Below are 27,986 nucleotides of genomic sequence, written 5' to 3' on the forward strand. Positions count from 1 at the left end.
TTAGCCTTCCTGACCACCTGCTGCACCTGCAGGCTGGGTTTTTGCGACTCATGCACAAGGACCCCGAGGTAGGAAGGATTATTACTTACATGGAGAAAAACTGCAGCAGGTGACAGTGCAGAGCGACCTCGGGGTCCTTGTGTAGGGAGGTCTTGCTGCGGCTATATAGGGCATTGGTGAGGCTGCAGCTGGAGTACTGTGTGCAGTTTTGGTCACCGCACTTACGCAAGGATATTTTGGCCTTGGAGGGAGTGCAGAGGAGGTTTACTAGGCTGATACCGGAGTTGAGGGGGTTGAGCTATGACGAGAGGCTGAATAAACTAGGCTTGTACTCGTTAGAGTTTAGAAGAATGAGGGGAGATCTCATTGAGACATATAAGATGATGAATGGGATGGATAGGATAGAGGTGGAGAGACTCTTCCCGCTCAGAAAGGACAGTAGGACTAGGGGGCACAGCCTCAAGATAAAGGGGGGGCGATTTAGAATGGAGTTGAGGAGGAACTTCTTCACTCAAATGGTGAATCTCTGGAATTCTCTGCCCGTTGAAGTGGTGGAGGCTGCCTCGCTAAATATTTTTAAGACACGGGTTGATGGGTTTTTGATAAGCGAGGGGATTAAGGGTTATGGGGAGAGGGCGGGAAAGTGGAACTGAGCCACGACAGATCAGCCATGATCTTATTGAATGGCGGGGCAGGCTCGAGGGGCTAGATGGCCTACTCCTGCTCCTATTTCTTATGTTCTTATAGAACATATAGAACATAGAACATTACAGCGCAGAACAGGCCCTTCGACCCACGATGTTGCGCCGACCAGTTACAAAAACTATGACCCACTAGCCTATACCAATCCCTTTTCGTCCGTAAACCTATCCATAGATCTCTTAAACGCCCCCAAACTAGGCGCACTTACAACTGCAGCAGGCAGGGCATTCCAATCCCTCACCACCCGCTGAGTAAAGAACCTACCCCTGACATCCGTCCTGTAGCTACCCCCCCTTAATTTAAAGCCATGCCCCCTCGTGCTAGCTTTCTCCATCCGAGGAAAAAGGCTATCACTATCCACCCTATCTAAACCTCTAATCATCTTATATGTTTCAATAAGATCCCCTCTTAGCCGCCTTCTTTCCAACGAAAACAACCCTAAATCCCTCAGTCTCTCCTCATAGGACCTCCCCACCATACCAGGCAACATCCTAGTAAACCTCCTCTGCACCCTCTCCAAAGCCTCCACATCCTTCTTGTAATGTGGGGACCAGAACCGCACACAGTACTCCAAGTGCGGCCGCACCAGAGTAGTGTACAGTTGCAACATTACGCTGCGACTCCTAAATTCAATCCCCCTACCAATAAACGCCAAGACACCGTACGCCTTCTTAACAACCTTATCTACTTGATTCCCAACTTTCAGGGATCTATGTACACATACACCTAGATCCCTCTGTTCATCCACACTATTCAAAGTCCTCCCGTTTGCCCTATACTCGACACATCTGTTGCTCCTACCAAAGTGAATTACCTCACACTTCTCCGCATTAAATTCCATCCGCCACCTCTCGGCCCAGCTCTGCAACCTATCTAAGTCTCCCTGCAGACTATGACACCCTTCCTCACAATCTACCACACCTCCGACTTTGGTGTCATCAGCAAATTTACTAATCCACCCAACTATACCCTCATCCAGATCATTAATAAAGATTACAAACAACAGTGGCCCCAAAACAGATCCCTGAGGCACACCACTCGTAACTGAACTCCATGATGAATATTTACCATCAACCACCACCCTCTGTCTCCTATCTGATAGCCAATTCCTGATCCAACTTCCTAGATTACCCGCAATCCCATACATCTGCATTTTCTGCAGAAGCCTACCATGGTGAACCTTATCGAACGCCTTACTAAAATCCATATATACCACGTCAACTGCCTTGCCCCCATCCACCTCTTTGGTCACCTTCTCAAAAAACTCAATAAGGTTAGTAAGGCACGACCTACCCATTACAAAACCATGCTGACTATTTCTAATCAATTCATTACACTCCAAATAACTATAAATCCTATCCCTAATAATTTTTTCTAAAACCTTGCCCACAACAGAAGTAAGACTCACCGGTCTATAATTCCCGGCAAAGTCTCTGTTCCCCTTCTTAAACAATGGGACAACATTCGTTATCCTCCAATCCTCCGGGACTACACCAGAGACCAATGACGACCTGAAGATCAGAGCCAGAGGCTCTGCAATCACCTCTCTAGCCTCCCAGAAAATCCTAGGGTAGATCCCATCCGGACCAGGGGACTTATCTATTTTCAGCCCCTCAAGAATATCCAGCACATCCCCCTTATCAACCGTAATACTGTCTATTTTACACCCCTGCAACCCAGTGTCCTCCTCAGCTACATTCATGTCCCCCTGCGTGAACACCGAAGAGAAATATTGGTTCAATGCTTCTCCAATCTCCTCCGGTTCCACACACAACTTCCCTCTGCTGTCTGTAACTGGCCCTAATCTTGCCCTGACCAACCTTCTGTTCCTGACATACCTATAGAACGCCTTAGGATTCTCCTTAATCCTATCAGCCAAAGTCTTCTCATGTCCTCTTTTAGCCCTTCTTAACTCCCTCTTCAACTCCCTCCTAGCCAATCTAAAGCTTTCTAGTGCACTACCTGAGCCCTCAAATCTCATCCGAACATAAGCCTCCTTTTTCTTTTTAACCATCGACTCAACTCTTTAAGTGCACCACGGTTCCCTAGATCTACCAATTCCTCCATGCCTGACAGGGACATACCTATCAAGGACTCGCAGTAGCTGCTCCTTGAAAAAACTCCACATTTCGGACGTTCCCAGTCCCTGTAATCTCCTAGTCCAATCTATGCTTCCTAATTCACTCCTAATAGCCTCATAATTACCCTTACCCCAGCTAAAACTACTGACCCGAGGTTCATGCCTATCCCTTCCCATCACTAAGGTGAACGTAACTGAATTGTGGTCACTATCACCAAAATGCACACCAACTTCCAAGTCTAGCACCTGGTCTGGCTCATTTCCCAGCACCAAATCCAATATAGCCTCACCTCTAGTTGGCCTATCTACATACTGAGTCAAAAAACCTTCCTGCACGCTTTGTACAAACACTGACCCCTCTAACGAGCTAGAACTATAACAATTCCAATCAATATTAGTAAAGTTAAAGTCCCCCATAACAATTACCCTATTACTTTCACTCCTAACCAGGATTGACTCCGCAATCCTTTCCTCAACCTCTCTAGAACTTTTAGGAGGTCTATAAAAGACTCCCAACAGGGTGACCTCTCCTCTCCTATTTCTAATCTCTATGTTCTTATGAATCGGATAATTCCTCAACCAACACCACTGACAGAAAGTAAAATAATGCAGATACTAGAAATCTGAAAAAGAAACAAAAAAAAGCGTACAAAAAGTCTGAACATACAAACATATTAATTTAGGAACAGGAATAGGACATTCAGCTCCTCAAGCCTGCTCCACGATTCGATAGGATCATGACTGATCTGACTGTGGCCTCAATTCCACTCTCCTGTCTACCGGCTGTAGCCTTTGGTTCCCTTGTCAGTCAGGAATATATATCCAACTCAGCCTTACAAATATTCAATGGTGTGACCTCCACCATTCTCTGGGGGAGAGAATGCCACAGATACACGACCCTCTGAGAGAAAACATTTCTCCACAACCCGATGGGAGAGCCTTTGTTTTTAAACTGGGTTCTCGAGTGCTAACATCCTTTCCGAATCCAGGCTTGATCCAAAATGCTGGAAATACTCAGCAAGTCTGGCAGTATCTGAAGAGAGAGAAACAAGAGTTAATGGTTTAGGTCACGCCTTGTCATCAGAAGTGGGAAAAGGTAGAAATGTAATAATTTTTAAATAGGTGACATGGGGGAGGGGGGAAATAAAAGGCAAAGGGAAAAGTCTGTGATAGGTGGAAGACATTGAATGGCAGAAAGGTTTGTGGAAATAAACAAAACTGAAGACTCCCTCAGAGATGGACATCTTTTCTCCTGGACGTTGAAACTCTGGGACTGCCATTTTCCTGGAACTATGTCCCAGGATCTTTATCATAGAATCTCTACTGTGCAGAAGGAGGCCATTCAGCCCATCAAACCTATACTGACAACAATCCCACACAGGCCTTATCCCCATAATCCCATGTATTTATCCTGCTGGTATGCCTAACAATAAGGGGCAATTTATCATGGCCAATCAACCTAACCTAACCATCTTTGGACTGTGGGAGGAAACTGGAGCATCCAGAACAAACCCACAGAGATGTGGGGAGGACGTACAAAAGGTAAGTCCTGGCCGCCTGGGGACGAGAGGACAAGGGTTGCCCGGCAGGGGAGTCAGAAAGGGGGGGGGAGCGAGTGCAGCATCAGGAGCTTGGCCAGGTGGGGCTCCCAGATCTTCAACGTCCAGGGGAAGTGTGCCCCAACCCTGAGGGGGTTTTCAGTATGGGGCACCCAAGATGGGAAAACATGTAAATATCACATCCCCACCCAACCCACACCCACTTCCGCCAGCCTAAAAATTGAGACTGGGCAGAAAAAGGCCTGTAGTCAGCCATTAAGTGGCCACTTTGTCTCAAAATGTTGCTGGAGCGAAGTGACTTCTTACAAGCTGTGCCCAGCATGCCTTCTAATTCTATCCTTTACTCTCATTCAATTCTTCTAAAACGTTATTATAATTCTTTCATCTTTATCTATATCCTAGCTATGACTGTAACGCAACATTCTGGTTTCTTTCTCGATGAACGGTATGCTTTGTCACTGCATAGTGCACAAAAAACAATACTTTTCACTGCGCGTTAATACAAGTGGCAATAATAAATCAAATCAAATCAAATCAAGTCCAGCTGAAAGGCCTTAGTAGGTGAAAGAGGCAGGATTCCTGTACAAAGCTCTGAATGCATAAGCATGAAATTGGCTTTGGGTTTGGGCAGGTGGGTTACTCGGGGAGGGGGGGGGGATCCCATCAATTTTACTCTCCCCGCACCCCCCCCCCGCCCCAGTCCATCTCAGGACCCTTCTTGGGGAGCCTAAAGTTCTGCCCAAAAAGAAATATTGACCAGATGAATGCGAGGAATTTGCCAAGCGTCGGGATTTCTAACATCCACCTGAGAGTTCAGAGAGAATCCCTACGGTGCAGAAAGAGGCAGTTTGGCCCATTGAGCCTGAACTGGTAACACCCAGGCCCTATCCCTATAACCCTATACATCTACCCTGCTAATCCCTCTGACATTAAGGGGTAATTTAGCATGGCCAATCCATCTAACTCGTACATCTTTCGTGTGGTGCCTCAGTTTGGCGTTCCGTCTGAAATACTGTGCTGAAATCTGTTTTCCCTTAGCGCTGGCACCAAGGTGCCAGGCTAGATTGTGTGCTCAGGTCTCTGGAGGAAGCCTTAAGCACCTGAGCTCTGAGCAATTTATACAGCATGAACAGCATAACAGACAGAATCTGTTCTGAAACAATGTCAGCTTAAAGGTCTCCAAATATAAAACGGCTGCTGGAACAAATGGTAAGGCATTTCTGTGTTGCAGAACGCTGTTCATCTGCTGGCCCTTGGCACGGCTCCGGAGAATATTACACACGATGAGGGAATAAAAACATCTGTTTTTACAGGGTTATTCCACACAGGATGGCACCGAATGTAATCCCGCTGAGTTTGCCCTTTCTTCCAGCCAAGTGATTACTCAGGGTTTAAAACAACATTACGAAGGGAAAACAGAGACCATGCTCTGTGGTGGCTGCCCCAAGGGGAGGGTATTTCCATAGGGCACAGGATGAACTGTGCCCTCCATAATGCCGCACTCAGTCCATCTCAGGCAGAGACCTCAGCTGATCTCACCAGCAGTCTGCCTGTTTAGTCTTATGAGTTGGGCTGCCACCTCCTTGCCCCGAACATTGACAATCCTCTCTCACTCAGTCGTGAGCAGCGCTGATTTTAGTAGAACAAAGAACAAAGAACAACACAGCACGGGAAACAGGCCCTTCGGCCCAACGAGCCCACGCCGCCGTCCTACTATCTCAGTGACCTATTCATGATTTTAGTCTACGCCTAACGTGCGAGGATCAGGGAGGTCCAATTTAGGGACAATTTTAGTACCCAATCAATCAGCCTAAAAGCACATCTTTGGGGATGTGGGAGGAAACCGGAGCACCCGGAGGAAACCCACGCAATCACAGGGAGAACGTGCAAACTCCCACAGGCACAGGCCCAAATCCATGTGTCCGCACAGCAACAGAGATAGTCTCTGAGCTGTCATGTTGCCCTCGAGATGGTCCAGTTTAAGCACACTAACGACATGAAGCAATAGGCAACTCCCGAAGCAACGTCCAAGAGCAGCCCACTACAACCTGCCGCCTGCATGCCCCTTGCTGGACTTAAATGCCTGTGGAGACAAAAAAATTCATTATTAAACAGGCAAAGACTAACATCCCTGAGGCAAAACGTATTCCCAAGCCTACAATGTTTAGTAAGGCCTACTATATCCCCCTATATGTAGCCCGCTCATATGGCTGTCTAAGTGACTCTTAAACAACCCTAGCGTGCCTGCTTCCACCACCTTACTCGGCAGTGCATTCCACACCCCCACTACCCTTTGCGTGAAAAACTGCCCTCTAATATTTGTCTTATACCTAGCCCCCCTCACCCTAAGCCCGTGACCCCTCGTTCTATCCATTTCTTGTAGCGGAAAAAGCTTACCACCATTTACTCTATCTATCCCCTTCATAATCTTATAAACCTCTATTAGATCCCCCCTCAGCCGACGTCTCTCAAGGGAAAACAGCCCAAGTTCATTCAATCTTTCCTCGTAAGACAGCTTTGATTACCTGTGGACATTTTGTAACAAACAGAGGATTTGGAACATTTTTTGGAAAGTCAAACCAGGGCAGGGCTTTTACACGGTGATTAGTAGGGCCCTGGGGAGTGCTGAGGAATAGAGGGATTTAGGAGTACGTAGTTCATTGAAAGCAGCTTTGCAGGTAGACAGGGTGGTGAAGATGGCATCCAGCACACTGGCCTTCAACAGTCAGGGTATTGAATAAATGAGTTGGAACATTACAGGTGAAATTTTACGAGATTGATTCTAAATATCCAGCTCGTTTGAAAACGGGAGAGTTCCTGATCCGTTTCTTGGGCGAGATTTCACACAAAATCTTTTATATTTAATCAGTGAAAATATGGGCTAGGTTGTTTCTAGCTGCTGCAGACTGTGGGCTAGGCTTAATTCGCCAGCCCTCTTACAGAGGGAGCTATTGTGCATGCGCAGGCCACGTGTCTGTACACACACAAGAGCTACTGTAGAGTGAACCATAGTGCACGTGCAGACCTCTGATGCTGCACATGTGCCATATCAACATCAGGGGTCTGAAGACAGACAGAGAGAGAGAGAGAGAGAGAGAGAGAGCTGTCAGGCCTCTGCTGTTGCAGACAGCCTCACAAACTCTCCCTACTCACAATCACGGGGGCCTACAGCCGATTGCAAGCGATACACCACCCAAGATACAACCCCCACCACAACCCGCCGCCCAAACTAATTGTGCCCCCTGCTCCCTCGATCCAATCGCATTGCAGAGTGGCAGTGGTCACCCTTGATTCAATCATGTTGCAGAGTGGCAGTGGGCTACTCCCCCCCATATGGTTGCCCCCTTCAGGCCCTCAGCCCCATAGGCATCGTCCCCCCATAGATCCTAACTCCAAAGGCCCCACTCCCTGGCACTGCACAGTGGGCATTTCCATGGTGCCAGGCTGATACTGTCAAGGTGCTAGGGTGGCACTTCTGGGCTGGCACTGCCAAGGGATATTCCCCCTTACCCTTGGCCTCTCCCGGGTGGCCTTGGTGGCCTTCAGTTCCACCAGGGAGTCCAGCATGACTTCCTCGTTCATGGGGATCGGGTGTTGTCCTTGCCGGAAAAAACATCTTCCAGTGAGCCCATAAAGGGAAGTGAGCCCAGACAATTCGACGCAGGGCTCACTAATCACATGGGTAATCCTGATTAAAATATATTTGAATAAATTATTCAAAACTTACCAGGAATCTGGGTCTGTAAAATCACGAGAGGTGAGAAATTGGGCGAGAAGCGAGAAATCGGGTGTGATCCTGTTTTCTTGGCTCTCGCACGGTTTTACCAATTCATTTTGCCCATCGTTGGTCAGGACGAACCGTTAAAATCCCAGCCTATGTTATAGTTGTATAAATCATTGGGGAGGCCACCCCTGGAGTGTTGTGTACAGTTTTGTTCACCCTCTTACAGGAAAGACATCGATAAACCGGAACGAGTGCAACGATGATTTATGAGGTTGTTGCCAGGCCTGGTGGGCCTGAGTTATAGGGAGAGATTGGCTAGGTTTGGACTTTATTCCTTGGAACATGAGCAGTGATCTTATTGGGATATATAAAATCATGAGGGGCATAGATAGGATGAAAGCACAGAGTCTTTTTCCTCAGGGTATGGTAGGTTAGAGGATATTGGTTTATGGTGAGAGAGGAAAGGTTTAAAAGAGACCCAACGGACAACTTTCTCATGCAGGGGGTGGTGCATATATGGAATAAGCTGGGATGAGCTGCCAGAAGAAGTGGTTGAGGCAGGTACAATAGCAACATTTAAAAAGCATTTGGATGAGTACATGGATGGGAAAGGATTATTATGGGCCAAACTTGGGCAATTGGGACTAGCTGGGAGGAGAAACCATGGTCAACATGGTCCGAATGGGCTGAAGGGCCTGTATCCATGCTCTATGGTCCTATCTATAACTGAAATACTGCTGAGGAATTCCTGAGATGAGGGTTGTCCTATAAAGAGAGGCTAAATAGTCTGGATCTGTATTCCTTGAATTTTCAAAGAGTAAGGGGTGACTTTATTCAAAGAATCTGAGGGAAATTGACAGGGTAGATGAATGAGATGTTTTCACTGGTGGGAGAGTCTCAAACAATAGGAGAGACTATTGTTAGATAAAGGGCAGGTCATTTAAAACTGAGATGCATGGACATTTCTGGTGGTGAATCTCTGGAATTCTCTGTCCCAAAGGGTAGTGGAGGCTGGATCATTAGAAGCATTTAAAGTGGAGACGGGTAAATATTTGATAGATTGGGAAGTAGAGGGGCTATGGGGAAATGGCATAGAAAAGGAGTTGAGGCCGGCATAAATCAGCCATGATCCCTATTGAATGGATGGGGGCACACTTGAAACAAGCCTCCTCTGCGTCTTCATGCCATCTGCACCGCACTTCATCAGTACAGTGTTCAATCCTGTAAAATCTTCCTCTGTTTTTCGATGAGGTGTTGAACCAAGAATCTGACAACTCTCAGACAAATGTGGGAGATCACATGGAATTGTTTCAAGAAAGATTATGGGGGTGGGCAGAGGCTTCTCCCCTGCCTCCTCACCAAGATTTATTCCCTTGCTGACATCACTAACGTTGTGACATTATCAGTGGATGAAGTAAGAGCAGAAACTCTTTTTTAGTTAGGGCATCATGATCAGCACAGGCTTGGAGGGCCAAAGGGCATGTTCCTGTGCTGTATTTTTCTTTCTTCTTTGTTCTTTGAAAAGAAAAACTGTTTCTCTGGCCAAGTATTTTTTTTCCAAGATGGCACCGGAATGGGGCGACTTCTTGAAAGCTGTGCCCAGCATACCTTCTAATGCTATCTTTTACTCTCGTTCTATGCTTCTGAAACTTCATTCTAACTCTTTTAAACTCTCTAACAACGCTTTAATTCCATTTCTTAAGTTTGACATGTCCGTTATGACTCTCACCAACTTTTACAGATACACAATAGAAAGCATTCTTTCTGGTTGTATCACAGCTTGGTATGGCTCCTGCTCTGCCCAAGACTGCAAACTGCAAAAGGTCATGAATGTAGCCCAATCCATCACACCAGCCTCCCATCCATTGACTCTGCCTGCTGCCTCAGCAAAGCAGCCAGTATAAACAAGGACCACACACACCCCGGACGTTCTCTCTTCCACCTTCTTCCATCAGGATAAAAATACAAAAGTCTGAGTCACGTACCAACTCAAGCTCAAGAACAGCTTCTTCCCTGCTGCTGTCAGGCTTTTGAATGGACTTGTCTTGCACTAAGTTGATCTTTCTCTACACCCGAGCTATGACTGTAACGTTACATTCTGCACTGGCTTGTTTCCTTCTCCGTGAATGGTATACTTTGTATAATGCTCAAGAAACAATAGTTTTCACTGTATGTTAATACATGTAATAAATCAAATCAAATCAAATCAAATGTATTATTGTTTGCAGCAGCTAGCTGTGTGCAAATTGACTGCCCATATTTTTCCGTACAATACATCAGTGACTGAACTTGCAAAGTACTCCACTGACGCTAAGGTATACTGGGATGTCCTGATGTTGTAAACTACGCTATATAAATGCAAGTTCTTCCTTTTATTCCCTATACCTGTGATCTTACCACTGATGTAGCCACAATCACAACCATTCCCAACTTGGCAGGGGTTTTATCAGCGAGTGTGGGCGAGGTGTGGGTGAAACTGGGCACCAGGAAATTCTGGTGCAAGTTGCCCATCCTTTTGGCAACTTGGTTCTGGGCTAATCGGTACCTTGAAAGTGTTACAGGGCCAGCACTGGGCAAGCTGACTAGCTGGATTTACCGTTTGTTTGAGTTTCAATAAATCTTTAAAACACCTCTTGTAACACTTTTACAATAATATACACAATTACTTGCCTTAGCCCGGACAAAAAGAGTAAATCTATCATGCGGTGTTTAAATCTAGCACTTAGTGCTGTAGACTGTGCAGTCACCATCAAAAAACTGTGGGGTACTGGGTCTGCCAAGTTCACTCTTCACACTATTTATGCCCCCGGGAAATCAATCTGTCCAAACAAAAGTTATTGAGAGAGAAAGAAAACGCAGAGATATGGGCAGTATGCACTCTCAACTTATTTAGTATCCATTAACTTATCCAAAAGAAATGACTATACCATATCACCAATTACTGCTTTGAAAGTTGTGTGCACTCTTTACAGCAGTATTTGCCCCAGCTTTCAGGCTATTGGGTTATCCCTTTGACACAAAAAACGTGAGAACTTAATAGAAAATCTAAGAATCCTGCAGTGTAGAAGGGTGGGCCATTCAGCCCATCAAGTCTGCACCAACCACAATCCAACTCAGGCCCTATCCCTGTAACCCCATGCTTCTACCCTAGCTAGTCCCCCTGACACTAAGGGGCAATTTAGCCAGGCCAATTCACCTAACTCACACATCTTTCAACTGTGGGAGGAAACCTGGAAGAATCCCACACGGGCATAGGGACAACGTGCAAACAGATAGCAACCCAAGCCGGGAATTGAACCTGGGTCCCTGGCACTGTGAGGCAACAGTGCTAACCACTGTGCCACCCACCACCACCACCCTCCCCACTGTGCCACCATGCTGCCCTCTCACAATCTCTCCCTGAGTCCTCCACCCCCCCCGACCCCCAGTATGCCCCAGTGCCACCCCATTTTAGCACCTGACGAAAAATAATTAGCTGTAATTTTCATGCCCTCTCGGAACCCCATTTCTTCTCGGTTCCCTACAGCTTGGAGAAGTGGGGAAAGTTTATTAACATAACTTGCACTGAATCTTATGCAGAGACACAGGCCAGAGACATTGTTTTGGTTGAAGGAGGGAGATCCATTCAATGTATCTAAAGTATGAAACCAGAGGAAGGAGGTCAACATGAACTGTTGTTTCAAGCCAGTAAAAAGTCTGACAACACCAGGTTTTAGTCCAACCTATTTATTTGATAATATACTCGCAAGCTTTCGGGTTAGCCCCTTCGTCAGGTGAATGGAGAGTTCTGGCCTCAGACAGAGCATATAAAGCACAGACAGTTTAGAGATTACTGATTAGAATGCGAATCCTTACACCTAACCTGCTGTTCAAGACCTGAAGTGGCTGATAATCAAGCCAAGTCATGGCAATGAAATAAGGGGCAGAGGCACCAACTGATTACTATTGCACTGGTTTGGATTTGCTGTGGACAGTTGATTCCGGAGTTGAGAGGGTTGGCTTATGAGGAGAGACTGAGTAGACTGGGGCTATACTCACTGGAATTCAGAAGAATGAGGGAAGATCTTACAGAAACATATAAGATTATGAAGGGAATAGATAAGCTAGAAGCAGGGAAGTTGTTTCCACTGGCGGGTGAAACAGAACTAGGGGGCATGTCCTCAAAATAAGGAGAAGCAGAATTAGGACTGTGTTGAGGGGGAACTTCTTCACACAAAGGGTTGTCAATCTGTGGAATTCCCTGCCCAGTGAAGCAGTTGAGGCTATTTCATTGAATGTTTTTAAGGCAAGGATAGATACATTTTTGAACAGTAGAGGAATTAAGGGTTTTGGTGAGCGGGTGGGTAAGTGGAGCTGAGTCCATGAAAAGATCAGTCATGATCTTATTGAATGGCAGAGCAGGCTTGAGAGGCCTACTCCTGCTCTCAGTTCTTATGTTCTTAATTCAAATTGATAATAGGCATAATGAGGGCCGGTCCCAGGGAAAAATACCATCACATAAATTAATGAATCATTCCTTGATGTGAAAGGGGGGTTTGATTTGATTTGATTTATTTTTGTTGCATGTGTGTGTGGATGACACAGTGGCACAATGGTTGGCACTGCTGCCTCACAGGGACTCGGGTTCAATTCTGGCCTCCGGTGGCTGTCTCTGTGTGGAGTTTGCATGTTCTCCCCGTGTCTGTGCGGGTTTCTTCTGTGTCGGTTGCTTCACTTTCCTCCCACAGTCCAAAAACGTGCAGGTTAGATGGATTGGCCATACAAAATTACCCCTTAGTGTCAGGGGATTAGTAGGGTAAATATATGGGGTTACAGGGATAGGACTGGGGTGGGATCGTTGTCGGTGCAGAATTGATGGGCCGAATGGCCTCCTTCTGCACTAACAGGATTCTATTGGAATGCAATGAAAAGTATTGTTTCTTGAGTTCTATGCAGACAAAGCATACCATTCATGGAGTACATAGGGGAGAAAGAAAGGAGAGTGTGCAGAACATAGTGTTACAGTTATAACTAAGGTGTAAAGAAAGATGAACTTAATATAAGGAAGATTCTCCAATGATATCCACCACCCCAAATGGATTTTAAACTTCAGGTCTTACACAGAGGATTTAATTCTCCCCCTGCACGCCTTGCACCACCCCCGCCCCCCCACACCCCTGACCCCACAATCTGAAGTTATGAGGCAGGGTTTGCACTGTAACCAGGTGGGAAGAAATGAGCTCATTTTCCAGACTCCCCCCAAGTCAGTCGATGACTTTCCCATCCAGGAGCCAACTGAGATCCAATTAGTGTGTGGGCATGCATAGGAACACACGGATTAGGAGCCCCTCAAGCCTGTTCCATCATTCAATAAGACTGTGGCTGATCTCTGGCCTCAATACCACTCTACTTCCTAACCCCAGTGGCCACCAACCTTCCCGTCAGCGATCAAGGCCTTGAATCTTTTAGACATGGAATCACTTTCAGGGTTGATGTAATCCCAACGGAACAGGGAGCTGCCCTGATCTTTCCTGGACGTAAGTGTAACTGACAGATCCTCCAGGGCCAATAGGGAATGACTAGCATAGAAATTACAATTGGCAAAATTGCCATACAATCAAACCCTTTCCCACCTCCATTTCCTGTAATATGTTAACAGCAGTGTTAATGGCATTAATTAGATTCTGAGGGGATGTTTCCCCTCGTCAGAGAGTTTACGACCAGCGGGCATAATCTTAAAGTAAAAGGTCACCCATTCAAGATGGAGATGAGGAGGAATTTCTTCTCTCAGAATGTAGTGAATCTTTGGTATTCTTAACCGCAGAGAGCTCTGGAGGCTGAATCATTAAGAATATTCAAGGCTGAGATGGACAAATAATTAATAGAACATAGAACATAGAGAAACTACAGCACAAACAGGCCCTTCGGCCCACAAGCTGCGCTGATCATATCTCTACCTACTAGGCTTACCTATGACCCTCAATCCTATTAAGTCCCATATACTCATCCAGAAGTCTCTTAAAAGACCCTATCGAGTTCGCCTCCACCACCACCAATGGCAGCCGATTCCACTCACCCATCACCCTCTGAGTGAAAAACTTACCCCTGATATCTCCTCTGTACCTACACCCCAACACCTTAAACCTGTGTCCTCTCGTAGAAACCATTTCAGCACTGGGAAAAAGCCTCTGAGAATCCACCCGATCAATACCCCTCAACATCTTATACACCTCTATCTGGTCACCTCTCATTCTTTGTCTCTCCAAGGAGAAAAGACGGAGCTCCCTCAACCTATCCTCATAAGGCATGCCACCCAATCCAGGCAACATCTTTGTAAATCTCCTCTGCACCCCCTCAATAGCTTCCACATCCTTCCTGCAGTGAGGCGACCAGAACTGAGCACAGTACTCCAAGTGGGGTCTGACCAGGGTCTTATAAAGCTGCAGCATTATCTCCCGACTCCTAAACTCAATCCCTCGATTGATGAAGGCCAGTACACCATATGCCTTCTTGACCACATCCTCTACCTGCGAGGCTCATTTAAGAGTCCTATGGAACCGGACCCCAAGATCCTTCTGATCCTCTACACTGCTAAGAGTCTTACCCTTGATATTATATTCCTTCATCCCATTGGACCTGCCAAAATGGACCACTACACATTTATCCAGGTTGAAGTCCATCTGCCACTTCTCCGCCCAGTCTTGCATCCTATGTCACGCTGCAACTTCTGACATCCCTCCAAACTATCCACAACACCACCAACTTTCATGTCATCAGCAAACTTACCAACACATCCCTCCACTTCCTCATCTAGGTCATTTATGAAAATTACAAACAGCAAGGGTCCTAGAACAGATCCCTGGGGTACTCCACTGGTGACCGACCTCCATGCAGAAAAAGACCCATCCACAACCATTCTCTGCCTTCTGCGGGCAAGCCAGTTCTGGATCCACAAGGCAACAGCCCCTTGGATCCCATGCCTTCTCATCTTCTCAAGATGTCTTGCATGGGGGACCTTATCGAATGCCTTGCTGAAATCCATATAAATCACATCTACCGCTCTTCCTTCATCAATGTGTTTAGTCACATTTTCAAAGAACTCAACCAGGCTTGTAAGGCACGATCTGCCCTTGACAAAGCCGTGCTGACTACGTTTGAGGGTACTAGACTTCTCTAAATGTTCATAAATCCTGTCCCTCAGGATCTTCTCCATCAGCTTTCCAACCACTGAGGTTAGCCTCACCGGTCAGTAATCTCCTGGGCTATCCCTATTCCCTTTCTTGAATATAGGAACCAGTAAACAGTAAGGGAATCAAGGATCATGGGGATAAGGTGAGAAAGCAGAGTTGAGGATTATTGCATCACGTTGATAATGATCTCATTGACTGTCAGAGTAGACTCAATGGGTAGACTCAATGCTCCTACATCTGATGGCCTAACCCATTTACTTTAAGGTTTTGGGATACCATACCATCTTTGCGAGAAATTTCCTTCTCAATGAACAGAACTTCCAAAATGACAGATTTTTGAAGAGGCCTTGTGGATGTTGCAATTGACACATGGTGTCAACTTCGCTTGAACATATTCCAGGAGATTACCCCACATAACCTTTGCCCATCCCAAAGGTTATTCCCACCATTTTCCATCCCACACATCCATTCTTTCGGGTGCACCACTCATCCTCACCATCTTTTCCCCCATTTCCAATATTTTTACAGCTAACAAACAAAAAAAAGTTCAAGGAAAATATAAAAAACATCTTAGGGCCAGATTCTCCAGCCTCGCCCACGGCAGGGATTCTCCAGTCCCACTGAAATGAATGATGACTTGGTTGAGCACCAAATTCTCCATTCTCAACATAGAACATAGAACCCTACAGTGCAGAAACAGGCCCTTTGGCCCATTGGGTCTACACCGACTACAATCCCACCCAGGCCCTATCCCCATATCCCTACACATTTACCCACTAATCCCTCTAACCTACACATCCCGGGACACTAAGGGGCAATTTTAGCATGGCCAATCAACCTAACCCGCACATCTTTGGACTGTGGGAGGAAACCAGAGCACCTGGAGGAAACCCATGCTAACACGAGAAGAATGTGCAAACACCGCACAGACAGAGACCTGAGCCGGGAATCGAACCCAGGTCCCTGGAGCTGTGAAGCAGCAGTGCTGACCACTGTGCTACCGTTCTGCCTCACTGGCGATGGCGGCGGGATGTGAACAGAGAATTCCAGCCCTAATATGTCAACAATCTTACTCCTTTTATCCTTAGGTTGTTCGTAGACTGTCCCTGAGTAATTTTTAATCTCACGACACCAGCTTGAAGTCCAACAGGTTTATTTGTAGCAAACGCCACAAGCTTTCAGAACACGCTGTTCTTTGGTCAGGTGGGTGGGAGTTCTGATCACAAACAGGGCACAAAGACACAAACTCAATTTACATCAATAATGATTGGAATCTGAGTCTTTACAGCTAATCAAATCTTAAAGGTACAGAGGTACAGGTAATGTGAGTGGAGAGAGCATTAAGCACAGGTTAAAAGGATGTCTATTGTTTCAGCCTCTGACCCTCGGGTAAGCATTCTCCAATGTGGCCTTCACGACACATGACAGCGCAGAGTCGCTGAGCAGAGACTGATAGCCAAGTTCCGCACACATGAGGACGGTCTCAACAGGGATCTTGGGTTCATGTCACACTATCTGTAACCCCCACGACTTGCCTGGACTTGCAAAATCTCACTAACTGTCCTGTCTGGAGACAATACACATCTCTTTAACCTATGCTTAATGCTCTCTCCGCTCACATTGTCTGTACCTTTAAGACTTGATTAGCTGTAAAGGCTCACTTTCCAATCATTATTCATGTAAATTGAGTTTGGGTCTTTGTGCCCTGTTTGTGATCAAAACTCCCACCCACCTGACCAAGGAACAGCCTGTTCCAAAAGCTTGTGGCATTTGCTACAAGTAAACCTGTTGGACTTTAAGCTGGTGTTGTGGGACTTCTTCCTGTCTTTACCCCAGTCCAACGCCGGCATCTCCACACCATAATTTTTTAATCTCCAGAGATTGGTAGCCCTAAAATTGGAGAGCAAGAATTCCTCTTAAACAGTGATTTCATATTGAGGTTAATGGAACAGATTACTGGGGGAGTGTAGAATAGGCGAATGATACATTGCTGGCCAAGGTAAATTCCTGCACTTTCACTGCCTTGTAGTCTGTACTCCCCGTACAACTGGTTTTTAACCTGTTTTTTGCTAATTATGCAGTTATTTATGTTGATTGACATATTGACAGCTCAGGCAGGTCTCAACAGCACTCACAACGCATTCTTAAATGATAACAATATTCTGTTCAGTACCATAATCAATGCCCCTCTGGCCATCAGCTAAGAGAGAGATCCATGGGATACAACACTATTGTTCCCTAGCTTATTCAGGGAGCTCTACAGACCAGTGGGAAAGTCAGATATTATATTGGTGCATCTCCAGTAGAGGAGATTAGTGCATATGAAGTACGAACTGAAGAGATTTAATTGCCTAATGCTGAACCATAGAGACCAAGAAGCTCTCAAACGTGATTGATTAACTGTGATAATTTAGCTAAGGGAAGATGAGTTAACAAAGATAAATAGCAGGCTCTGCGACAAGTTTGATTCATTTCTCACCGGCTTCTTTTAAAATGAGTTAATTATGGATTCTCCGCTTCTGTGAGGGAGATATTCCATATATTGCTTGGGCCTGAGGGAGCACAATAAATGCCAGAAAGCTCCAACATCATGTTGGAATTCTCCAGTGCTGCTGCAGTTTTGGCTGAGCACCACATTCTCCGTTCTCACTGGCAGTGGGAGCAGGGCGAATGCAGACGGAGAGTGCCGTCCTACATTGGAGGTTTGTTCATTTTGTACTGTTGTCCTTTATCTTTCAGCAATTTTCTTTGTTAAACTAAAAAACCTGTTTACATTTGTGTGGTGCCGCTCACTCGTGGGCCAGTTCACCAAAGAGGAAGTCATAGAATCCCTACAGGGCAGAAGGAGGTCATTCGGCCCATCGAGCCTGTACCAGCCACAATCACACCCAGGCCCTTTCCCCATAATCTCCCTGACACTGAGGGACAATTTACCTTTTAGCCATTCCACCTAACCGGCACACAGTTTTGGACTGTGGGAGGAAACCGGAGCACCCGGAGAAAACCCGCGCAGACACAAGGAGAACGTGCAAACTCCACACAGTCACCCGAGGCTGGGATTGAACCTGGGTCACCGGAGCTGTGAGGCAGCAGTGCTAGCCACTGTGCCACCATGCCGCCCCACATTCACATGAAATTCAGTGATGTGAAGCAATTTACAGAGGCACCAAGGAATCAAATCTCCCAATTTCTCTGCTTGTGCCCTTTACTATTTTAAAAGCAGTGACTGATCCCTGTCTAATGCTTTGGATTGCTGATGTCTCACACAGAATTTGCTCCAAAGGGGTCATTTAAATTAAACACTTCCACAAGTTTGCTGATGACACCACCATAGTGGGTCAGATCTCAAACAATGATGAGACAGAGTACAGGAAAGAGATAGAGAATCTGGTGAACTGGTGCGAGAACAATAATCTCTCCCTCCATGTCAACAAAATGAAGGAGTTAGTTATTGACTTCAGGAAGCATAGTGCAGGGAATGCCCCTGTCTACATCAACGGGGACGAGGTAAAAATGGTCGAGAGCTTCAAGTTTTTAGGTGTTTAGATTGCCAACAACCTGTCCTGGCTCACCTCACCCCACGCCGACATCATCGTTAGGTAAGCCCACCAACACCTCTACTTTCTCAGAAGATGAAGGAAATTTCATATGTTCACTACAACTTTCTCCAACTTTCACAGATGCACCAAAGAAGGCATTCTTTCTGGTAGTATCACAAAAGTCTGAGGTCACGTACTAACCGACTCAAAAACAGCTTCTTCCCTGCTGCCATCAGACTTTTGAATGGACCTACCTCGCATTAAGTTGATCTTTCTCTACACCCTAGCTATGATTGTAACACTACATTCTGCACTCTCTCCTTTCCTTCTCTATGAACAGTATGCTTTGTCTGTACAGCATGCAAGACGCAATACTTTCCACTGTAGACGAATACATGTGACAATAATAAATCAAATCAAATCAAACCAAATGTCATGGCAAATCAAATGACTTCAGCTGGATTATTCTGTCCAGTTCTGGACACCACACTTTAGGAAGAAGGTCAAGACCCGAGAAATGGTGCGGAGGAGACTTACAAAGAACTCTGCTGACCAAGATCAGGCAGAGAGATCTTTGTTGGCTGGTATGGACATGATGGGCTGAAAGGCCACCTGCAGTGCCATGAACATTAATGTATCAATACATTAAGGAATTCCTTGGGCATGTAATAAGAAAACATGTTAAACAATCATGATACTGATGACAATGTTTGATGGTTAAAAAGATCAACATCAACAAAGAACGATCTTGATAAAAAGCCTCACAAACTGGGTGAATGTCCCCCAGTGACAATGAGCCATACCTCAGTGCAAGATTAACATAGAGGCCAATAGGCAGCAACGCACTCTTGGGGTATGGTGCCTGCAGAGAGAGAGTGATATAGGGAAAGAGCAGGGAATTAGGACAAAAGTAGCCAGGCCCATCACCAGCAGGCTAGACTGAATGGTCTCCCTCCGCCATGTGTTGGCGGCACGGTGGTACAGTCGTTAGCACTGCTGCCTCACAGTGCCAAGGACTCAGGTTCGATTCCCAGCTTGGGTCACTGTCTGTGCAGAGTTTGTATGTTCTCCCCATGTCTGCGTGGATTTCCTCCAGGTGCTCTGGTTTCCTCCCACATTCCAAAGATGTGTGGGTTAGGTTGATTGGCCATGCTAAGTTTCCTCTTACTGTCAGAAGGACTAGCTGGGGGAAATGCCTGGGGCTGTGGGGCTAGGGCATGGGTGGGGTTGTGGTCGGTGCAGACTTACATCAGAACATAAGAACATAAGAAATAGGAGCAGGAGTAGGCCATCTGGCCCTTCGAGCCTGCCCCGCCACTCAGTAAGATCATGGCTGATCTGTCGTGGCTCAGTTCCACATTCCCGCCCTCTCCCCATAACCCTTAATCCCCTCTCTTATCAAAAACCCATCACCCGCGTCTTAAAAATATTTAGCGAGGCAGCCTCCACCACTTCAACGGGCAGAGAATTCCAGAGATTCACCACCCTTTGAGTGAAGAAGTTCCTCCTCAACTCCGTTCTAAACCACCCCCCCTTTATCTTGAGGCTGTGCCCCCTAGTTCTACTGTCCTTTCTGAGCGGGAAGAGCCTCTCCACCTCTATCCTATCCATCCCATTCATCATCTTATACGTCTCAATGAGATCTCCCCTCATTCTTCTAAACTCTAACGAGTACAAGCCTAGTTTATTCAGCCTCTCCTCATAGTTCAACCCCCTCAACTCCGGCATCAGCCTAGTAAACCTCCTCTGCACTCCCTCCAAGGCCAAAATATCCTTGCATAAGTACGGCGACCAAAACTGCACACAGTACTCCAGCTGCGGTCTCACCAATGCCCTATACAGCCGCAGCAAGACCTCCCTACTTTTATATTCAATCCCCCTCGCTATGAAGGCCAGCATCCCATTTGCCTTCCTGACCACCTGCTGTACCTGCAAGCTGGGTTTTTGCGACTCATGCACAAGGACCCCGAGGTCCCTGTGCACCGTCGCCTGCTGCAGTTTTTCTCCACGTAAGTAATAATCCTTCCTACCATTATTCCTACCAAAGTGGACCACCTCGCATTTGCCAACATTAAACTCCATTTGCCAATTCCTGGCCCATTCGCCCAGTCTATCTAGATCCTTCTGCAGACTCTCCACACCCTCCGCGCAATTTGCCGTTCCACCAATCTTGGTGTCATCAGCAAATTTCGACACCATACACTCGGTTCCCTCCTCCAGATCATCTATATAAATGGTAAATAGCTGAGGCCCCAGCACCGGCCCCTGGGGCACTCCACTAGTCACCAACCACCAATCCGAATAGCACCCATTGACCCCCACTCTCTGCCTCCTATTTGACAACCAATCCTCTATCCACGCTAACACCCTACCCCCAACTCCATGTCCCCTGACCTTCTGCAATAACCTCTTGTGAGGTACCTTGTCAAGGGGCCAAATGGCCTCCTTCTGCACTGTAGGCATTCTGTGTATCATTCTATGATTCTATAACAGGGGGATTGGTGCCAGATAGGAAACTCATGGGTGCACGCAATGTTGATTTAATTTAGCATATTCTCTGAGCAGAATGGTAGCGCACTCATTGGTGCATAGGTTTACAAATCCCTCCCTGGTGTCAGTCCTGAGGCTACACTTCAGTTTGTTACCCCACAGGGAGAGGGGGAGGTGGTCAACTGTGAAAATCTAAAGCTGAGAACGTTTTTTGTTAGCTAAGCATAAAAAGGAAACAGTTTGGGTCGAGGGGCTTAAGTTATAGATCAGCCTTGATCTATCCTTGGAGAGTCAGATGCTCTTTCCTGAGGTAGAAAAGTCAAGTACTAGGGGACAAAGGTTTAAGGTGCCTGGGGAAAAGTTTAGAGGAGATGTGTGAGGCAAATTTCTTACAAGAGCGTGGTGAATGTCTGGAACGCGTTGGGGAGGTAGTGGGAGCAGGTATGATAGCGGCATTTAACGGGTATCTAGACGAATACATGAGTAGGACGGGAATGGAAGGATACGGACTCTGTAAGTGCATATGGTTTTAGTTTAGGCAGGCATCATTGTCGACGCAGGTTTGGAGGGCCGAAGGACCTGTTCCTGCACTGTACTTTTCTTTGTTCCTTGATCTTTTGGAAGAGAGGGGTAGTACAAGTGACCTCTTCCTCTTCCTAAATTGGGGGTTTGTCCCTCACTGGGGTTGTTGATGCTACAAACTGTTCAATGGAATTCTTTGCTGAGCAGAGAAGCTCTAATATAAACACAAAATATTGCGGATGCCGGAATCTGAAACAAAAACAGATAAATGCTGGAAACTCTCAGCAGGTCTGACAGCATCTGTGGAGAGAGAGTGGAGCCAACGTTCCGAGTCTAGTTGGTCCTTCATCAGAGCTTCGTCGCCATAGCTTCAAGACAGTTCTCACTGATTGGTTGATTCTAATGCTCGAGCAAACCCAGTTTCCAGTCTGTGTTTGAAGGTAGACAGGCTTCATATCCAGTCTCCTGCGACTGAGATCACAAAGTACGTGAACTAAGGGTGCGGCACTGCCAAGTTTCCCGGAACAAGAACAGAGAACATAGAACATTACAGCGCAGAACAGGCCCTTCGGCCCACGATGTTGCGCCGACCAGTTAAAAAAAAATGACCCTCTAACCTAAACCAATCCCTTTCCATCCATAAACCTATCCATGGATCTCTTAAACGCCCCCAAACTAGGCGCATTTACAACTGCAGCAGGCAGGGCATTCCAATCCCTCACCACCCTCTGGGTAAAGAACCTACCCCTGACATCTGTCCTATAACTACCACCCCTTAATTTAAAGCTATGCCCCCTCGTGCTAGCTTTCTCCATCCGAGGAAAAAGGCTATCACTGTCCACCCTATCCAAACCTCTAATCATCTTATATGTTTCAATAAGGTCCCCTCTTAGCCGCCTTCTTTCTAACGAAAACAACCTCAAATCCCTCAGTCTCTCCTCATAGGACCTCCCCATCATACCAGGCAACATCCTGGTAAACCTCCTCTGCACCCTCTCCAAAGCCTCCACATCTTTCCTATAATGTGGGGACCAGAACTGCACACAATACTCCAAGTGCAGACGCACCAGAGTTTTGTACAGTTGCATCATGACGCTGCGGCTCCTAAATTCAATCCCCCTACCAATAAACACCAAGACACCGTATGCCTTCCTAACAACCCTATCTACTTGATTCCCAACTTTCAGGGATCTATGTACACATACACCTAGATCCCTCTGTTCATCCACACTATTCAGAGTCCTCCCGTTAGCCCTATACTCAACACATCCGTTATTCCTGCCAAAGTGAATTACCTCACACTTCTCCACATTAAACTCCATCCTCCACCTCTCGGCCCAGCTCTGCAACTTGTCCAAGTCTCCCTGTAGACTAAGACACCCTTCCTCACTATCAACCACACCTCCGACTTTGGTGTCATCAGCAAATTTACTAATCCATCCAGCTATACCCTCATCCAGATCATTTATAAAAATTACAAACAGCAGTGGCCCCAAAACAGATCCTTGAGGCACACCACTCGTAACTGAACTCCATGTCGAATACTTACCATCAACCACCACCCTCTGTCTCCTATCCGCCAGCCAATTCCTGATCCAATTTCCTAAATCACCCTCAATCCCATACATCTGCAATTTCTGCAGAAGGCTTCCATGGTGAACCTTATCAAACGCCTTACTAAAGTCCATATATACCACGTCAACTGCCTTACCCCCATCCATCTCTTTGGTCACTTCCTCAAAAAACTCAATAAGGTTAGTAAGGCACGACCTACCCTCCACAAAACCATGCTGACTATCTCTAATCATTTCATTACTCTCCAAATAACTATAAATCCTACCCCTAATAATTTTTTCTAAAACCTTGCTCACAACAGAAGTAAGACTCACCGGTCTACAATTCCCGGGGAAGTCTCTGTTCCCCTTCTTAAACAATGGGACAACATTCGCTAACCTCCAATCTTCTGGCACTATACCGGTGACCAACGACGACCTGAAGATCAGAGCCAGAGGCTCTGCAATCTCCTCCCTTGCCTCCCAGAGAATCCTAGGGTAAATCCCGTCCGGCCCAGGGGACTTATCTATTTTCAAACCCTGAAGAATAACTAGCACATCCTCCTTATCAACTGCAATACTGTCCAGTTTACAACCCTGTAACCCAGTGTTCTCCACAGCTACATTTATGTCCCCCTGCGTGAACACCGAAGAGAAATATTGGTTCAATGCCTCTCCAATCTCTTCCGGTTCCACACATAAATTCCCACTGCTGTCTCTAAATGGCCCTAATCTTGCCCTAACCAACCTTTTGTTCTTAACATATCTATAGAACGCCTTAGGATTCTCCTTAATCCTATCAGCCAAAGTCTTCTCATGTCCTCTTTTAGCCCTTCTTAACTCTGAACAAGGCTGTCTTTAGCTTCCATTAGTGTCATTTGTTCATCTGCCCAATATTTGAACTATAATCATGGAATTATAGAATCCCTACAGTACAGAAGGAGGTCATTTAGCCCATTGAGTCTACACCAACAACAATCTCACCTAGGCCTTATCCCCGTAACCCCACATATTTGCCCCGCCAATCCCTCTAACCTATGCATCCCAGGACACTAAGGGGCTATTTAGCATGGCCAAACAACCTAACCCGTACATCTTTGGACTATGGCAGGAAACCGGAACACCCGGAGAAAACCCACACAGGCACAGGGAGAACATCCAAACTCCACACAGATAGTGACCCAAGCCAGGAATCGAACCCAGGTCTCTGGAGCTGTGAAGCAGCAGTGCTAACCCAGTGTGCCATTGTCCTGTTAAATCCCCCCCTTACAGCTGCAAAATCAGGCAAGGTACCTGCCATTGCCTACTCCAAATCATGATGAGGCTTGTCAGCGAGAGGGCCTCACCTTTCTGCTCTGGGGGTTGTGGACTATCTGTATTCTGATCAATCACACTAGGAACAGCAATGTGTTAAATCAGCGCATGCATAGTTAGCCACGTTGATATTGTGGAGATAATGCATGACACATCTCCCATGCTACAGGCCCACCTGCTGAAACACATTTCAGGATAGGAATGTGCTGATAGCTACTGTATGCCGAAGTAGACAACATTCCTTTCCTCCCAGCTTGTGTATTACCCATTCCCGGACAATTTCTCAACAATTGGACTCCATACTTGTGTCCTTGAATGATTGAGAGGTTCAGCTTGCTGAGTCCGAAAGCTTTGTGCTCTGCGCTGGGACAGTATTCTGGCCCAGACGATCAACAAGACTGTAGAGATCACACTGCGGGTGTGAGGATTTGAGAATCAGGATTCAAGCCTCACTCCTCTAACAACATCCAAATCCCATTATCTGGCCATTTCTGGTTGCGAGAGGTTACTGTGTGCAAACAGGCTGCTGCTTTTCCTACACAACAACAGTGACTACAAGAATGTCAGTGAATCGCTTTGGAACACCCTGGGGTTGTGGAGGGCGCTATATAAATGCAGGCCCTTCCAAAGGCCAGTCTCAAGGGAAGTGTTCAGAGCTTGTAGCTGTTTCTGATACCAGGCTTCAAGGTCTAAGGATTTTCAGGGTTGTCATGGAATTCCGCCTGGAATTATTACATAAGAACGTAATAAATAGGAGCAGGACTAGGCCATCTAGCCCTTCGAGCCTGCCCCGCTATTCAATAAGATCATGGCTGATCTGAAGTGGACCAGTTCCACTTACCCGCCTGCTCCCCATAACCCTTAATTCCCTTATTGATCAGAAATCTATCTACCCGTGACTTAAACATAATCAGCGAGGTAGCCCCCACCACTTCAATGGGCAGAGAATTCCAAAGATTCACCACCCTCTGAGAGAAGAAGTTCCTCCTCAACTCTGTTCCAAACTGAGGTTCTAAACTATTACCTCTATTGAGGGTCATAGAATCATAGAATCCTACAGTGCAAAGGAGGCCATTTGGCCCATCAAGTCTGAACTGACCACAATCCCTTCCAGGCCCTATTCTTGTAACACCACATATTTACCTTGCTAATCCCCCTGACACTAGGGCCAATTTAGCATGGCCAGTCAACCTAACCCGCACATCTTTGGACTGTGGGAGGAAACTGGAGCACCTGAAGGAAACCCACACAGACACAGGGAGAAAGTGCAAACTCCACACAGACAGTGACCCGAGGCTGGAATTGAAGCCAGGTTCCTGGCACTGTGAAGTGGCAGTGCTAACCATTGTGCCACCATGCCTCCCCCTGTGAGGCCTGTCAAAATGCCTCAGGTCTTACCCGGATTAAGGTCATTGATTCTGGAAGGGGGTCAAAGATCTTACATCTGGACACAGATTGACTATTCCCATGCCACCCCTCTCCCCCAGCCCTCCCACCATCCCCAAGTCAAGAGCTGCTCCACTTTTGATTTCTGCCTGTGAAGGGCCTTGTGCACTGTAGTATAAGGGTCAAGCACAGATAGGGTTGTTGTGGGACAGAATACAGTGCCGCCCACGCAGTGATGTGAGAGAGCACATGACCTACACCCTGGGTCAGCCAGGTGTTGGACACAGCTTTGTGTTACCAGCAATCGTGGCGACAACTCCGAACTTATGCCCTTCACTATATATTTGTGAATAGTCAATAAAGACTGTAACCAATCTCCATATGATGACAAGAACTTCTTCAGACTGATCAAGTTGTAGCCAACACCCTACAATAGGCACCAGAAGTGGAGTTACCATGCGTTCAATCTCTTACAAGGACTGACTGGGGATTGGGCACTGCTGAGTTACCCTTGCAAGTGTCAGCAGTCTCCTCCATCTGTAGTAGTGACCCTGTCTCCATATTTTGGGACATTGCCTGACGCCAACTGTATTGTGTTAAAGTTTACTTATTAGTAATACAAGTAAGCTTACAGTAACATTGCATTGAAGTTACTGTGAAAATCCCCGAGTCGCCACACTCCGGTGCCCGTTCGGGTACACTGAGGGAGAATTTAGCATGGCCAATGCACTTAATCAGGATGTCTCTCGGACTGTGGGAGGAAACTGGAGCACCCAGAGGAAACCCATGCAGACATGGGGAGAATGTGCAGACCCTGCACAGACAGTGACCCAAGCCGGAAATCGAACCTGGATCCCTGCCACCGTGAGACAGCAGTGCTAACCACTGTGCCACCCCACAATCACCCCCTTAGGTTTATTTTATTCTCAACCCTTTTTTTGGGGGGCAGGGGTGCGGTCTATCGGTGCCAAGCTGAAACAACCGCAAGGATCAGCGCAGCCTTTCTTTACAGCAAAACAAATATTTTGCAGCATCTCAACCGGCAGCGTGAACCACCATTAACAGTTCTTTAAACCTGGAAGGACTGCCTGTCACTCACAGATGTGGCCTCATCACATGGTTTGTATTAATTCGGAGTAATAAATAGGCAAGAACAAATTGAAGGAGCTATTTTTGTACGGGAAGACCACGCAAGTAGACAATCACCCCCTTTCTCGGTGTAGATCAATCCATGTAACCCCCCCCCCCCACCCCGACTCCTCTGTGTTGACCATTCTCCCTCACCTTTCTCGGTGTTGAATGGTCCCAGTCCTCCCCCCTCGGTGTTGAGCAATCCTACAGACTTTCCATTCGAGGCTCCTCGAACAGACAAACACCTGACGACATCTTCTTTCATCTGATGACGTGTGGCTTATTAAATTAGCCAATCTGGCAGAGGAGCGCTCCAGTCACAGCCTGACATCAGTACGAATGAGCATGATTGATTCTGTAATAGTCAGCATCTTATTGATATCGTTTTAACTCCCTGCCGAGGCAGAGTCTGGGCCCTAGGGAGTATCTGAACCATCTTTCTTTGAACTTCAATATCACACTTGATTAAGTTGAAGTTTTGTTTCTTTTAGGGAAAAAAAATATCAAAGGCATAGTTTATGTTTAATACTCCTTTGACCAGAGAGAGTTCTTCCCCATCTTTAATGCACCAATATTAATATTTGAAAATCCCTTCCCTTCTTCTGATTCCTTGGGTTGTGGAAGGCAACTGCATTCTCAGAGTTATGCGTCTGCTCAGCTCCCTCCAGGTGGGCACAGTATCCGTCAGCCTGGCTTCACTTTTATAGCGCTCTAAGCTGCAGTGTGCCCCCATTTTGTGAATTGAATCATAGCCGTGGAAATACTAAGTCATGTATTTGTACGTGAGCATTCAATGAGCTTCTATTTTGAGCTGCAG

Source organism: Carcharhinus amblyrhynchos, chromosome 5, assembly GCF_965287045.1.
Source record: "Carcharhinus amblyrhynchos chromosome 5, sCarAmb.v2.hapA, whole genome shotgun sequence".
NCBI lineage: Eukaryota > Metazoa > Chordata > Chondrichthyes > Carcharhiniformes > Carcharhinidae > Carcharhinus > Carcharhinus amblyrhynchos.